The sequence below is a fragment of the Chenopodium quinoa genome, unplaced genomic scaffold (genome assembly GCF_001683475.1).
Source record: "Chenopodium quinoa cultivar QQ74 unplaced genomic scaffold, ASM168347v1, whole genome shotgun sequence".
Lineage (NCBI taxonomy): Eukaryota > Viridiplantae > Streptophyta > Magnoliopsida > Caryophyllales > Amaranthaceae > Chenopodium > Chenopodium quinoa.
This window is the reverse complement of record NW_018743555.1, coordinates 35605-48451: the sequence shown is the minus strand read 5'-3', so window position 1 is coordinate 48451 and position 12847 is coordinate 35605. Positions and strand designations below refer to the sequence as shown.

The 12847-nt window shown below is 39.0% G+C and overlaps 1 long non-coding RNA gene across 3 annotated transcripts; it reads left to right on the top strand.

The window, feature by feature from the left end:
• The first annotated feature begins 5429 nt into the window (after positions 1-5429).
• Positions 5430-12295, top strand: LOC110740274. Of its 3 annotated transcripts, none has more exons than XR_002515006.1 (5): positions 5430-5734; positions 5913-6021; positions 9210-9333; positions 10185-10354; positions 11867-12295. It is a non-coding gene; the product is annotated as an uncharacterized LOC110740274 (long non-coding RNA). The 3 variants fall into 3 exon arrangements; XR_002515005.1 differs by having other exon boundaries at positions 5446-5739; positions 10188-10354; XR_002515004.1 differs by having other exon boundaries at positions 5458-5734; positions 10188-10354.
• The last annotated feature ends 552 nt before the right edge of the window (positions 12296-12847 follow it).

The window sequence follows — 12847 nt, the reverse complement described above, 5'->3', positions numbered from 1 at the left end:
TGACACGTGTCACTGCTAAAATTTGGGAGAAAAAGGCGGCCTTCAAGGGCCCAAATCCCGAGAAAGCCGTAATTCGGCGTAGCCCAGCAAGATTAGGTCAGAATGACATAATCAAGGGAACATTTCCTGATGACCTATAAATAGGGAGATTTTCCCCATTTTGGGGGCACCTACAATTTATTATTGCATTCCTACATTCTCTTACATCAGAGAAAGCACCTAATCTCGAAATCCGAGAAGATCTTCTTTGTATTTCCGCACATTTTTCATTCTCCTACGCGTTCTAACTTGATCGTCGGAGGCGGAGCTCCTACCACCCGGAGTCTCCGTTGTTTTGCAAGTACAGGCGCAGTCGAATGAGTCTCTGAGTTGTAACTCTTCCGAGGGACAAAAACACCCAAAACAAAACTTAAAGTTGAGTATCTAAACTTGGCAACTTTCTTTTGGAGTTGCTAATTTTAAATACCAACTTATTGGTATACATTGCAAAAAATACCCCCTCTCTCTCTCTCTCTCCCTCCCTCCCTCCCTCCCTCTCTTAACACGCTCCTAATTCTATTATCCCCACCCATTTTCTCTAACGCATAACAAAATTTAAGTTTATTTTATGACTTCCAAAAACATTTTTTGTATTAAATCTCTGTATATTTTATGCCACGTGAAACTTATCAAACTTTAAAATATTTTTCTAAAAACTTAATTTATTTTAATTAATATTAAGTTAATTTTGTTGATATTAAATCATTTTTACCGAACTTAATTTAACATAGTGCATGTTCACATTTATTGAACTGAGCTGGGCTGAACTGAACTTAACTGATTGAACTTGAACTGAACTGATTTGAACTTAACTAAGCTAAAATGAATATTTTATCCGCCAGACAACCTGTTAACTTCTGAACCTCTCGGATGGTACGAGGCGACTGCATGTCGATGACCGCCTGCACCTTCTCAGGGTTCGCCTTTATTCCTCTCTGATTGATAAGGAATCCGAGAAATTTCCCAGACTCAACTCCAAAGAAACATTTCCTGGGATTGAGCATGACATGGTGCCGCCTGAGTGTGGCGAAAGTTTCTCGGAGGTCCGACAGATGATCTTTCTGAAGTTTAGACTTGACAATCATATCATCAATATATGCCTCGACATTTCTCCCAATCTGATCAAAGAACACAGTGTTTATCATTCGCTGGAAAGTGGTCGGGGCATTCTTAAGACCAAACGGCATGACCGTGTAACAGTATAACCCCTGATCAGTGACGAAGGCCGTCTTCTCCTGATCTTTCTCCCATAAAGGAATTTGATGGAAACCAGAGTAGGCGTCCATAAAGCTCATCAAAGCATGGCCGGCTGTTGAGTCGACCAGGTTATCAATTTTAGGCAGAGGGTAACTGTCTTTGGGGCACGCCTTGTTTAAGTCTGTGTAATCTACACACATTCGCCAGGTGCCATTCGGCTTTTTAATAAGCACCACATTTGCAACCCAGTCTGGGAAGTAACATTGCCGAATGAACCCTGCATCAAGTAATTTTTTAACTTCGGCGGCTGCCGCCTGACTTCTTTCTTCGCCATGGTTCCGCTTCTTCTGCCGTACCGGCTTCTTTTTCGGATCCACGACCAGTTTATGTACCGCCAGATCAGGACTAATGCCTGACATTTCATGGACTTCGAATGCAAAGATGTCCTTGTATTCTTTCAATAGTTTGTGAAAGTCGTCACCCAGGTCCCTTAGAGCAGTCGTCCCAACCTTGATTGTTCTGTCAGGACGCGAGTCATCTAAGATCAGGTCCGTATGCTCACCAGCTGGCTGAGGGCGGAATTCATCCGACCGCTCCTCTGCCAATGATTGCTATTTTCTGTTTTTCCTTGCGGCCCCTGTCTGGGATGCCTTTCTCTTCTTGCCGCCTGCTTCTTGAACAGGCGCACTCTCCTTGACATTGTCAAGGTCTATTTTTCCACCGCTCGACCCAGTGGCCATAACAGTGGGCTTGACATCCGAGAGATAGCACTCACGGGCCATCCTCTGATCTCCCCTTAGGGACCCGACTGTTCCATTATCCCTCTCAAACTTGAGCAACATAAGAGATGGGATTATAACAGCCTTGGAATTATTCAGGGTTGGTCGTCCCAGAATCATGTTGTAGGCCGAGAGTTCTTCTACTACCAGGAACCGGACTACCATGTGTCGTCCTTCCCCTTTTTCGCCCAGGCGGATGGGTAAATCCACTCGTCCCACTGGGTGGACGACTCCTCCTCCAAACCCTACTAAAGGGTGGGATGCCGGATGTATGCAATCAGTCTGATATTTTAGTTTCGACAGACATTTGCTACTGATGAGATCTGAGGAGCTTCCGGTATCTATGAGGATTCGGCCAACTCTCTGGTTGGCCACTTTACATTCAATAACGATAGGGTCGTCATGCGGCCCTCTTACCCCTCCTAGATCTTCTTCAGTGATGACAATCTCAGGAAATAAATATTTGGAGGGCCGTTCTTGGTGAACGGAATTTACATCTAACCGTCTGATATTGTCTTTGTTGCCCCTAATAGTGGGGCCGCCTCCTGAGAAGCCGCCTGCAATGGTGTAGACGATTGCATCATCTGTATCGGAACTGTCGGCCTGTTGATTCTTTTTGGCCGACTGCTTTTTCGAGGAAGTGTTCCCCGTAGATTTCTTGACATAAGTGTCAAGATCACCTTGCTCAGCCAGGCGGTCCAGATACCGCATGAGACTGATGCAGTCATTGGTGTGATGACCAACATCTTCATGATAATCACATAATTTTTCTTGGTTCCGGTTGTTTGCAGAACCCTTCATGGGGACCGGCTTCTCAATTGAGATCCGTCCCTTGATTTCCTTTAGGATAGCTTGGCTATCCTTGTTAAACGCATACTTTGGGGAGTATGGTTTGAATTCTTTATTCTTCTTCTGGGCCGGCTTTTTAGAGGAATCAGCCGCCCAGACCTCTTTTCTCTTCTTCTCATCTTTGTTTGACGACTGTTTCTGTCGTCCTTCTCTTTTGTCGGACCTTCTCCCGTCTGACTGTTTTACCGTACTACAAAGATCAGTCGCCTATATATAAGCTTCCGCTTCAATCAAGGCCTCTTGAAGAGTCGCCACCCTCTTTCGGACCAAATCAAATTTGAAGGTCGACCCGTCTTTGAGACCTCTGAAAAAGTCAGTATAGGCTACTTCATCCAGTAACCCTTGAATCTGTATTCTCATCAGATTAAACCGCCTGATGTAAGATCGAAGCCCCTCCTTCTCGCCCTGCTGAATTGTTCCTAAATCAAGGGTCGTCTTCTTCGCTGGGATGTTCATGGCGAAGTTGGAGGTGAATAAGTAAGCAAGCGTCTTGAAGTTATTTACACAACCAGTCGGCAGGTTGCCGAACCATTTTTGTGTGATTCCTTTGAGAGTCGCTGGGAAACACTTGCACTAAGTGGGATCATCCAACCCTTGAAGGTACATCAGGTTGGTGAATGCCATCAGATGGTCTTCTGGGTTAGCAGTGCCGTCATAGGCGCCTACTAATACATTTTTCACTTTGACCGGCTGAGCGGCTTCAGTAATTTCCTTGGAGAAGGCCGACGGCTGTTCACCAAGTCTAAGCAACCGTAGCTGCCAGTCCATAGGTTGGACATTTTTTGCTGCATGTCCACCAAACGGAGGTGGCTGTAAAAAATACTGTTGTTGCGGTACAAACGGTAAGTTTGGTACCGCCTGGTCGCTATGAAAGCCGGACTGACGGGAGGTGCCGCCTGACTGACTCTCATGATACGACTGAGTATGCCTCATCGAGGTATTTCGCAGACTGTCTTGGAAGTTTGAAGTAGAGGCCGACTCTGACAATCGGTCACTCTTCTTCTGCTCTAGCAGTAGCCGAGCGTTTGTGTATGTTTTCCTCGACCCGTCCGGCTGAATATGACGAACAGGTTTCCTATTTCCTGGAGTAGGAAAACGGTATTTTGTGAAATCAAGGGCAGGTGGCTCCCACTTCCTAGATTTAGGATGAGGGGTCGCCTCTCGCCCTTGAACTGGCTTCCTCTTCCGTGAAGTGGAGGGTTTCTTAGCCGACTGCTCCTTGTCCAGAGCAGGCGGCTTCTTGTTGATCAACTCTTGAATTTCTCCCTTGAAGTCCCTCATGAAGGTCATGAGTTCGTTCCTTGTGATGGGAGCAGACCCATCAGTCGGCTGCTGCCGAACAGGCGGTGCGCCTGCTGGCTCGCTTCCAGTTTGAAGATGTTCCCGTTCCCTCCTTTCGGTATGACGGGTACGTCGGGCCCTTAGGGTCCCGTCTGAAGCTGTGTGAGCTTCAACTTCAAATTCATTCTCAGTATCGTGGTCCGACTGAACTAGAGGGTCGTCCAGGGGACGTCTCTCTTCAGGAGCCGGTACAAACGTGGATGCCATCTTAGAAGTACTCTCCCCACAGACGGCGCCAAGATGTTTCGGGGTTTTCTGATGTCCTGCGGGAGAGTTACAATTCCGAGACTGGAACCGGACGCCTGTACCTGCAAAACAAACGGATGCTCCGGATGATTGGAGATCCGCCTCCGACGGTCAAGTTAGTACTTGATTAAGGAGTAATTAATGCGGAAATTAAAGTGATTGGGTCTCTCTAGGTGAGAGAGTTTAATGTGTGTAATCTGCGTAATCTCCCTTAATGAGGATTAAGGGAGGTATTTATAACCTCGGGAAACGTGCCAATCTAGGTTTAGGTTAACTTTGGGCTGATTGGGCTTCCCTCGGAAGTTGGGCCTAGGTGACCGGTTATCCCAGGTGTCATGGGAAGGACACGTGTCGTGTCGTAATTGGTCCAGAGTGGACGGATCATTGCTTGACACGTTACAGGCTCCTATTGGCCCATGTGACGGACACATGGCGGAACCTGATTGGTCCACTTGTCAGATGGTGATTGGTGGGGAAAAATCCCCTAATCAACAGGGTTGGGGTTAGCTACCTTGATAAAGCCGGAAGCTCAGAACGCCGGAGGTTCCATTGTCGACTAAGTTCAGGTATTGGTCAAAACTTTCTAGTTAAATAACTATTATTGTGAAGCATGGTGGGCTTTTAATATGTTAAATTAATTTATTTTGATGTATAAGTAGTAGAGTTGTGATAACTAGTACTGTTAAAAGTCATTTAAAGTAATTATCAGATCGAATTATAGTAAAAATCAGTGTATTATTAAAAACTGTTATTTTAAATTAAGGTACTGTTATTAATTTATCAAATACTGTTATTAAGTCATTAAGTACTGTTATTTATCCTAAATAAAATATACCAAAAAAAAAATAAAAAAAAAATCTGACGTCACTTGGTATTGGGCGGGGTAGCCTATATCGGTTAGCGGTCCGTCATCCCCCGTCACAATTGATAGTATCCTCAACCCTTAAAAAGTCTCACCTATGCCCGTTAGGAGCAGTAGTCCCGCGTGGGAATGGCTCGTGCAAATGCTGACGTGGCACTTTACTTTTTTTATGAAATAAAAAATTTGTAGCTAACTCTCACCTGTGACTTTGCCTCAAAATAAAAGTACACTCTTACCCGTGACTCTGTTAGTAGTGAGTACCCTTCTCTGACTCTTTGACTTTCCTCTCTCCTCTAAGCTCTTTCTCAGATTTCTCATCTCACTTTTTCTCTCTTGCAAGAGCTTTTTCTCTAAGCTTCGACGATGGGGATGGCGCATGCGTTGCCAAAAAGTGCTTTGTGATCCTCTCATGGCTTTTAAGGTAAGGTAATGTTTTGTTTTTTCTGATTTTATCTGTTACAGATTTGAAAAACCCTAATTTCAGGAAAAAATCTCAAAGTTGAACTTGTATTTCAAGAACAATTGCTGACGGTTAACGGATCTAGAAAGAATTGGGTTTTAAGAACATAATTGGGTTTTGATTGTATTCATTCAATTAGGTTTCTTGGGATTAATTTGATGGTTTGATGAGAAAGAAAGAAATACCGGTGTCAAGCGGCAACGCCTGAAGAAGAATGCTCGAAGAATCGAGTTTCGCTGTTTTCCGAGGTCAGTGTTGTAAAGAATTGTTCTTTCTACCTTTGAAGAATATATTTTAAGAATTTATTTCCATGGTTGCCTGGTTATTTGCCTTCTAAAATCAATCATAAAGGAGTTTATCCTATGGATTGCTCTTTTCTAAAAGTTTGCATTTTGATGACAAATTATTCATCTTTCTTTTTATGCTATGCAAATGCACTTCACCTATTTATTAGTTTGCCCCAACTCCAAAGTATGCATATTAGAGTTTATTTTATTCATATCAATTAATTACTCATTATCAAATAAATCAAATAAAATAAAAAATTCAGGTCCAAATCATTAAAACCCTTTAAAAAATATGAAATTGTTATGTAGACAGCCTCCAATATCATCCAGGAACTTTATAGTAATTGTGCTTGACACCGATGTTCTTTTTACTCATGCTAAAAGACAATGCCATTTAAAGAATAAGGTGATAAGCACATGAATTTTTATTAAAAGATAATACATAATTTGATTACACTGACCACTATATATAAGACATACTTGCAAATGCATGTCAACCACTTTAGTGGATTTGAAATAATGTTTTCCTTAAAGGTCTGTTAGTGCTATTTGTGTAAATATGAGAAGGAGAAAACAATAATGAAAACATATGAAACTACTCATAATAATATTGCATAATTAACATAACAAAGTACAAAGCATTCTACGACTTAAATAAGCTAACCTTAACCCCAACTAATCCCTACTATTAAGCTCCACTAACTAACATTATTCTCAAAGTGGAGAAACAAACTCCACGTACCACAACATTAAGCAAACATTGACTAACTATAATTATTGACTCCTAACATTAAGCAACTAGTGGTAACTAACTAACTAAAAGATAAGAAAGCATAACATTCCTAATAATTTGAAGCAATACACCAACACACCCCCTTGCTTCAAAGCCACCAACACCAACGACCTATTGTGACGACGGACTTCGACTTGAACTCGACATACATTAACTCACGTTACTCAAGGCACCACAACCACGACATAACCACGACACACGACTTTAAAAGAGCTTACTCTCTTCTTCTTCAACATTTTGAGCTAAATTGGTATGCGCTTTCTTTTGCTTATCCCTTTGCTTATCCCTTTGCTTATCCCAACACCTATCTTCCTTGTGACCATACCTCTTGCAATAGTAGCATTGGACTCTACTCATGGATGAACTTTGTCCTTCAAATTGATCACCACTATCATTTTCTTCTTGACCACGACCGCAACCACAACTACCTCGACCATAACCACGACCACTTCCATCACGACCTCGACTACCCTCATAATACCTTCCATTTGACATTTGTCCTTCAACTTGAAAGGCTTTTTCATCTCCTTCATTCTCATGAGACTTTGAAATTCTATCTTCATGAGCTATAAGGGAACCCATTAATTCATCATTACTATAATTAGACATGTCTTTAGACTGTTCAATTGCCGCAACAACATGATTAAAATTAGGGTTTAAACTCCTTAACACCTTACACACAACATTTTATCACTAATATTTTCACCAAATGAACTCATTTGGTTAACAATTTTGATACTCTAGACAAATATTCATGCACCGACTCTTTTTCTTTCATTAATAGTGACTCAAAATTACGACGAAGGTTTTGTAATTTAACAAATATTACCTTACTATCACCCCTATACTCAGTTTTTAGGATATCCCATTCCTGCTTGGAGTCTTTGCGGATGAAAGTCTAGGGAAAATATCATCATCTACTCCCGATTGAATATAAAACAATGCCTTTGCATCCCTTTTGCGATTTTCACACAGCTTTTGATTTGGCTCCGCCGGCGACTCCGTCGGTTCTACATACCCACACTCGACAATATCCCACAACTCTTGAGATTTGAACATTGTTTGCATTTTGATACTCCAAAGATGATATTTTTCACCTTTGAAAACTAGAATTAAGGGTTGTGTATTTGCATTTGAACCATTGGTGCCATACTTACTCAAAAAAACTTACCCACAAAAAATACTATGACAATCATGCACTAAAAAAAAATAAAACACGACTTAACCTTTTGGTTTCACTCAAAACCAATCTCACGACACTCACGACATTTAATTTTGTTTTAGGATCGGAACCTGGATTAGCTCGGATACCATGTTAGTGCTATTTGTGTAATTTGAGAAGGAGAAAACAACAATGAAAACATATGAAACTACTCATAGTAATATTGCATAATTAACATAACAAAGTACAAAGCGGCATTCTACGACTTTAATAAGCTAACCTTAACCACAACTAATCCCTACTATTAAGCTCCACTAACTAACATGATTCTCAAAGTGGAGAAACAAACTCCACGTTCCACTACTACTAACATTGACTAACTATAATTATTGACTCCTAACATTAAGCAACTAGTGGTAACTAACTAAAAGATAAGAAAGCATAACATTCCTAATAATTTGAAGCAATACACCAACAAGGTCATTGTATATTATGTAATTAATTATAATTGAAATAATGTTTTCCTTAATAGCTTCTAAATCCTATGAATATGGCTGACAATCCTTATTTTGCCTTCAATCTTAATTAGCTTATATCAAAGGATTCAAAGCCTAATGATAATCGAAGAGGGAGAGTTTTTAGTATACCGAAAGTTAGATCACTTAATAAATTGTTTGTTATTATTATGTATAGAGACAGAAAAATTGGTTGTTTGTATCATGTTCGACTAAGGTCATAATTGAGTGATGATTCATCCAACTCATGGTCATGTTGGTTCAGGTTTTTTAAGTCTCTTTTAAATTAGCTTATTATGATTATTAAATCAATATTAGTCGCACTGATTTTTGAGTTGGCTAATTCCAGTCTTGTAAAGTTATACTACGAGGTTTTGGTTGTATAATTCAAGTTTGGGGCCTATAATCATGTACGTTGTGACTTGTGAGTATGTGTTTTTGTCCACAGCTTGCATAATGTAACTAGAGGGGCTTTTTTTGTTAATTTTATTTAACGTGCTATATACTAATTAACTTGCATGTATTCACATTTTCTCCCTTGTGTCGAGCTCTTAGCTAGCTAAATCTAATATGACTGCGACACAAATCAAATTAAATTCTTTGAGTTGTTTAATATAAACTTTGTATCTCCATTTGCATAAATATTGATTACATGATCTGCATGTTGTAATCTTTGCAGGTCTATTTCATGGGATCCCTCTTGAATTGAAAGATTTAATTACAGTTTTTCAGTATGAGACCAATTTAGGTTCTCGAAGTTTGAAAGATCAAGTGCTTGATTTTGAAGCTTGGATCTATCAAAGGTACTAAGGAAATTCCTTTCTACATATGTGCATTCATCTTTCTTTTCTCATGGGGTCAACTCACAGGTTAAGCAACTAAGTTTTTTTTTTTAAAAAGTGAATATCGAATGCATTATTTAGAGTGACATATTAAAGTCTACATACATGTAAAGTTCTTGTTGCAAAGCTTTTGGAGGGATCACTGGCCTATGATGACATATGGTTTGGAGGCAAGACAAGGAACCCTTAGAACATTAAGAAGTTTTCAACTGGTTTTTTGGCATGTTGTTTGCAAATCCAGGTTATTTTCACCTTGAACCATGATATATCATTGTGTACCATTACCCTGATTAACATTTGGTCCTATCTGTCATCATTTCAATTAGTATGCTACATTTTATGCAAACAAGCATTCCCTCATGAAGTGAATTTTGGTTTCTAATTGAATTTTAAAGAATAATGTTATATGAACAGTCAACAACTCAAACCTTCATATTTGGAATTTCACTTTAGCCTTTTGTTTCTTTTATAATAGTGGGTTATAACATATTAATTAGGTAATTATTGATGGAAGGGGCAGAAAAAGTATGGTGGAGGAGGTGAGGCAATATTGATTGAGTTGCTATTTTATGGGTCTAAGATATGACATTGATTACTTTTGTTTTCGTTTGGGGAAAGAGATTCGATGTGTCTCTTCCACCAAATCTGCGTTTTAGAAATATCATTATTGATTGTACCCATGTTTGTTAAGACTTCTTTTTTTTTTTTTTAATTGCAATGCATTTTCTTGTGACGGTGTCTCTTGCTTATACTGATGTTTGATTACAATTTATATTATGGTTATCTGTATAATTCTATGTTTTTATCCGAAGCAGGTATAATACTCCCAGCAGCAAGTCTGCAACTACACCTAGACTTACCAAATTAGTCAAGGCAGGATAACTTAATCAGATGTTGATTTACCTTCTCCTGTTCAGAATACGCGCCTTTTGATTTGAAACCGTCCATTACTTGATCCACTACCTGAGTTTCGTCACCAGAAGTATGTTTTAACTGATTCCTTGATATCTCATTTTCAATTAAAGTTTTTGGTGTTGTTTTATCAGTGTATGGCATACTTAGATGCTCTTGGTATAATCTTTAGAACTCATCTGCATAATAAAAAGGAAAAATTGTAAATAATAATCCCAACTTTGCTCCTTTTTTTTAATAATCCCAACTTTGGGGGTTGTTTTCTTTCTTCAATCTCATTGACCGGTTACCGGTTGAATGGGTTTTTTACTTATTTTTTTTCTTTAAATGACACCTGGTGCAGTTTTATTGGTTGAATTTATTTTAAAATAAATAAATAAATAAAAAGGAAAACTGAAATCCCCCGGTCCTTTCCCCCTTCCCTCACCGGAACCCCAAACCCCACCCTCCACTCCTATTCCCTCGCCGGTATTACCATCAATCTCCTCCCGCCGGTTAGTCTTCCCTTAACTCCGACAACCTCCGGAAAATCGGTACCAGCGGGGGGGAATTCTATGTGAAATCCGACAAAAACCTTTCAAATTTTGATTTCATCTTTGCTGTTAATGACGATTGTGACTTTGTGAGAATTGATTTGAAGGGGTTTTGAAGATGGGGTGGAGTTTTTTGCCTGAGATGTAGGTGTTTGTTAGGTATATGCGTTGCAAGTGTCGAAAGATGGTGGTGGTGCGGCGGTTGGTTAGGAAGATCGAGGAGAGAGAAAATGAGAAGGGAGGAGGCTTGGTGGTGTTTTGTGGTTTTTGATCGAGCGCCGAAGTTTCCGACGCGAGGGGAGGTTTCAGGGGAGTCTGGTGTTTTTGATGTGTGGGCATGGATTTTTTGATGGCGGAGGGCAAGGCGGTGGATGAGGTTGGGGCGTGAGGGTTCTAGTGGGAGGCTGGGTGTTTTCTGGTTTTTTTTAATATAATTTTTTGCACCAATGATAAGCTGACACGTGTAATATGACCTACTATTAGAGGTCATTGACTTTTGTTGATCGGTTTGGGATTGAAGAAAGAAAACAACCCCAAAAGTTGGGATTATTCTAGAATAATCCAAAGTTGGGATTATTAAAAGAAAATGGAGCAAAGTTGGATTATTATTTACAATTTTTCCTAATAAAAATTGTAGGAAGTGATAATTTTGTGACGGGTATCGAATTTGATTTGTAGAATTGTAAACTTTAAGGTGATAATATTTTCTTTGTTGAATATATAGGTGTATTTGCAAGTTAATTTGATGATTTTTAGATTGGAAAATTAAGAGAATATTGTTTTCAGTTACTTGAAATCGAATGTGATTAGTAGGAATGCGATATTCTTTTATGGGAATTAAATAGGATTGCCTGGAATATATAATATTCTTTAGTGGGAATTGAATGGGATTGGTAGGACTGTAATACTCTGATGCAAATATTTGTTTTTGTGGCTTTAGGACCCAAGATATTTTTAAGCCATCATAGTTGCACGCTCAGTTAATAAGGCAAAAGGTAAGTGGCTTTAGGACCCAAGATATTGAAAACTCTCTTTTTCACTATATGCAGGATGATAGACAAACTTCGTGGCGGATGCGGGCAGTACGTGGCTTTAGGACCCAAGAGATTTGAAAGCCGAAAACACTTGCCTCATCCTTGTGATTTGTTTACAAGCACCTTGAACTGAAGCTATCAAGATGGTTTTGGGCTACACCAGACTGCATAATTCTTAGGTTTTCTGATTACTTCTTTAATTAAGCCGAAAGCACTTGCCTCATTCTTGTAGTTTGTTTACAAGCATCTTGAGCTGAAGCTATCAAGAATTCATGATACTATGGGTGAAGAGAATCATGTTTACAACTAATTATTATGGCTTCATCTATTAACGAATTGTATTATGTTAATGTATGGCAGATTTAGTGTATGCAATTGCTATTTTCATGTTAGTAATCAGATTGTATTATGTCAATGTATGGAAAATTTAATGCAATTGCTATTTTTATGTTATTATTTATATTCATGTTAGTAATCAGATTACTGCAGAAGAATGTACCCCTTAGTGAAACATTGCCCAAAAGTTATATGATTATGAACAGAAGAGTATTAAAGAATTACTTAAGGTATCGACCCCTTCATGAAACATTATATGCAAAGATTTTATTGCTGCTGTCTTTTCTTTTGGAAGCCTGTTTACATGTGTATTTAATTTATAGGTTTCATTTATTAACGGATTGTATTATGTTAATGTATGGCAGATTTAGTGCAAAGGATACTTGCATAAGAAAAAGGATAAGAAAAAGTTATGTAGAGGTAGTACAAGAAGAACAAAATATACTGAATGATTAATTAAATAAGTCATCTCTATTTAATACTATGATAATATTTCATTTTTATCATGGAGATTTTATTATTTAAGTAAATGGTAGATTATTATATGAATATACAAAATAGGAGGCTATATGTTTGATATTTTAGCCAATTAGTTTTTAAATTCTTTTATAAGAAAGGAATGTTATGTGTGTTGTTGATGTGTGAGCATTGGGTTTAATT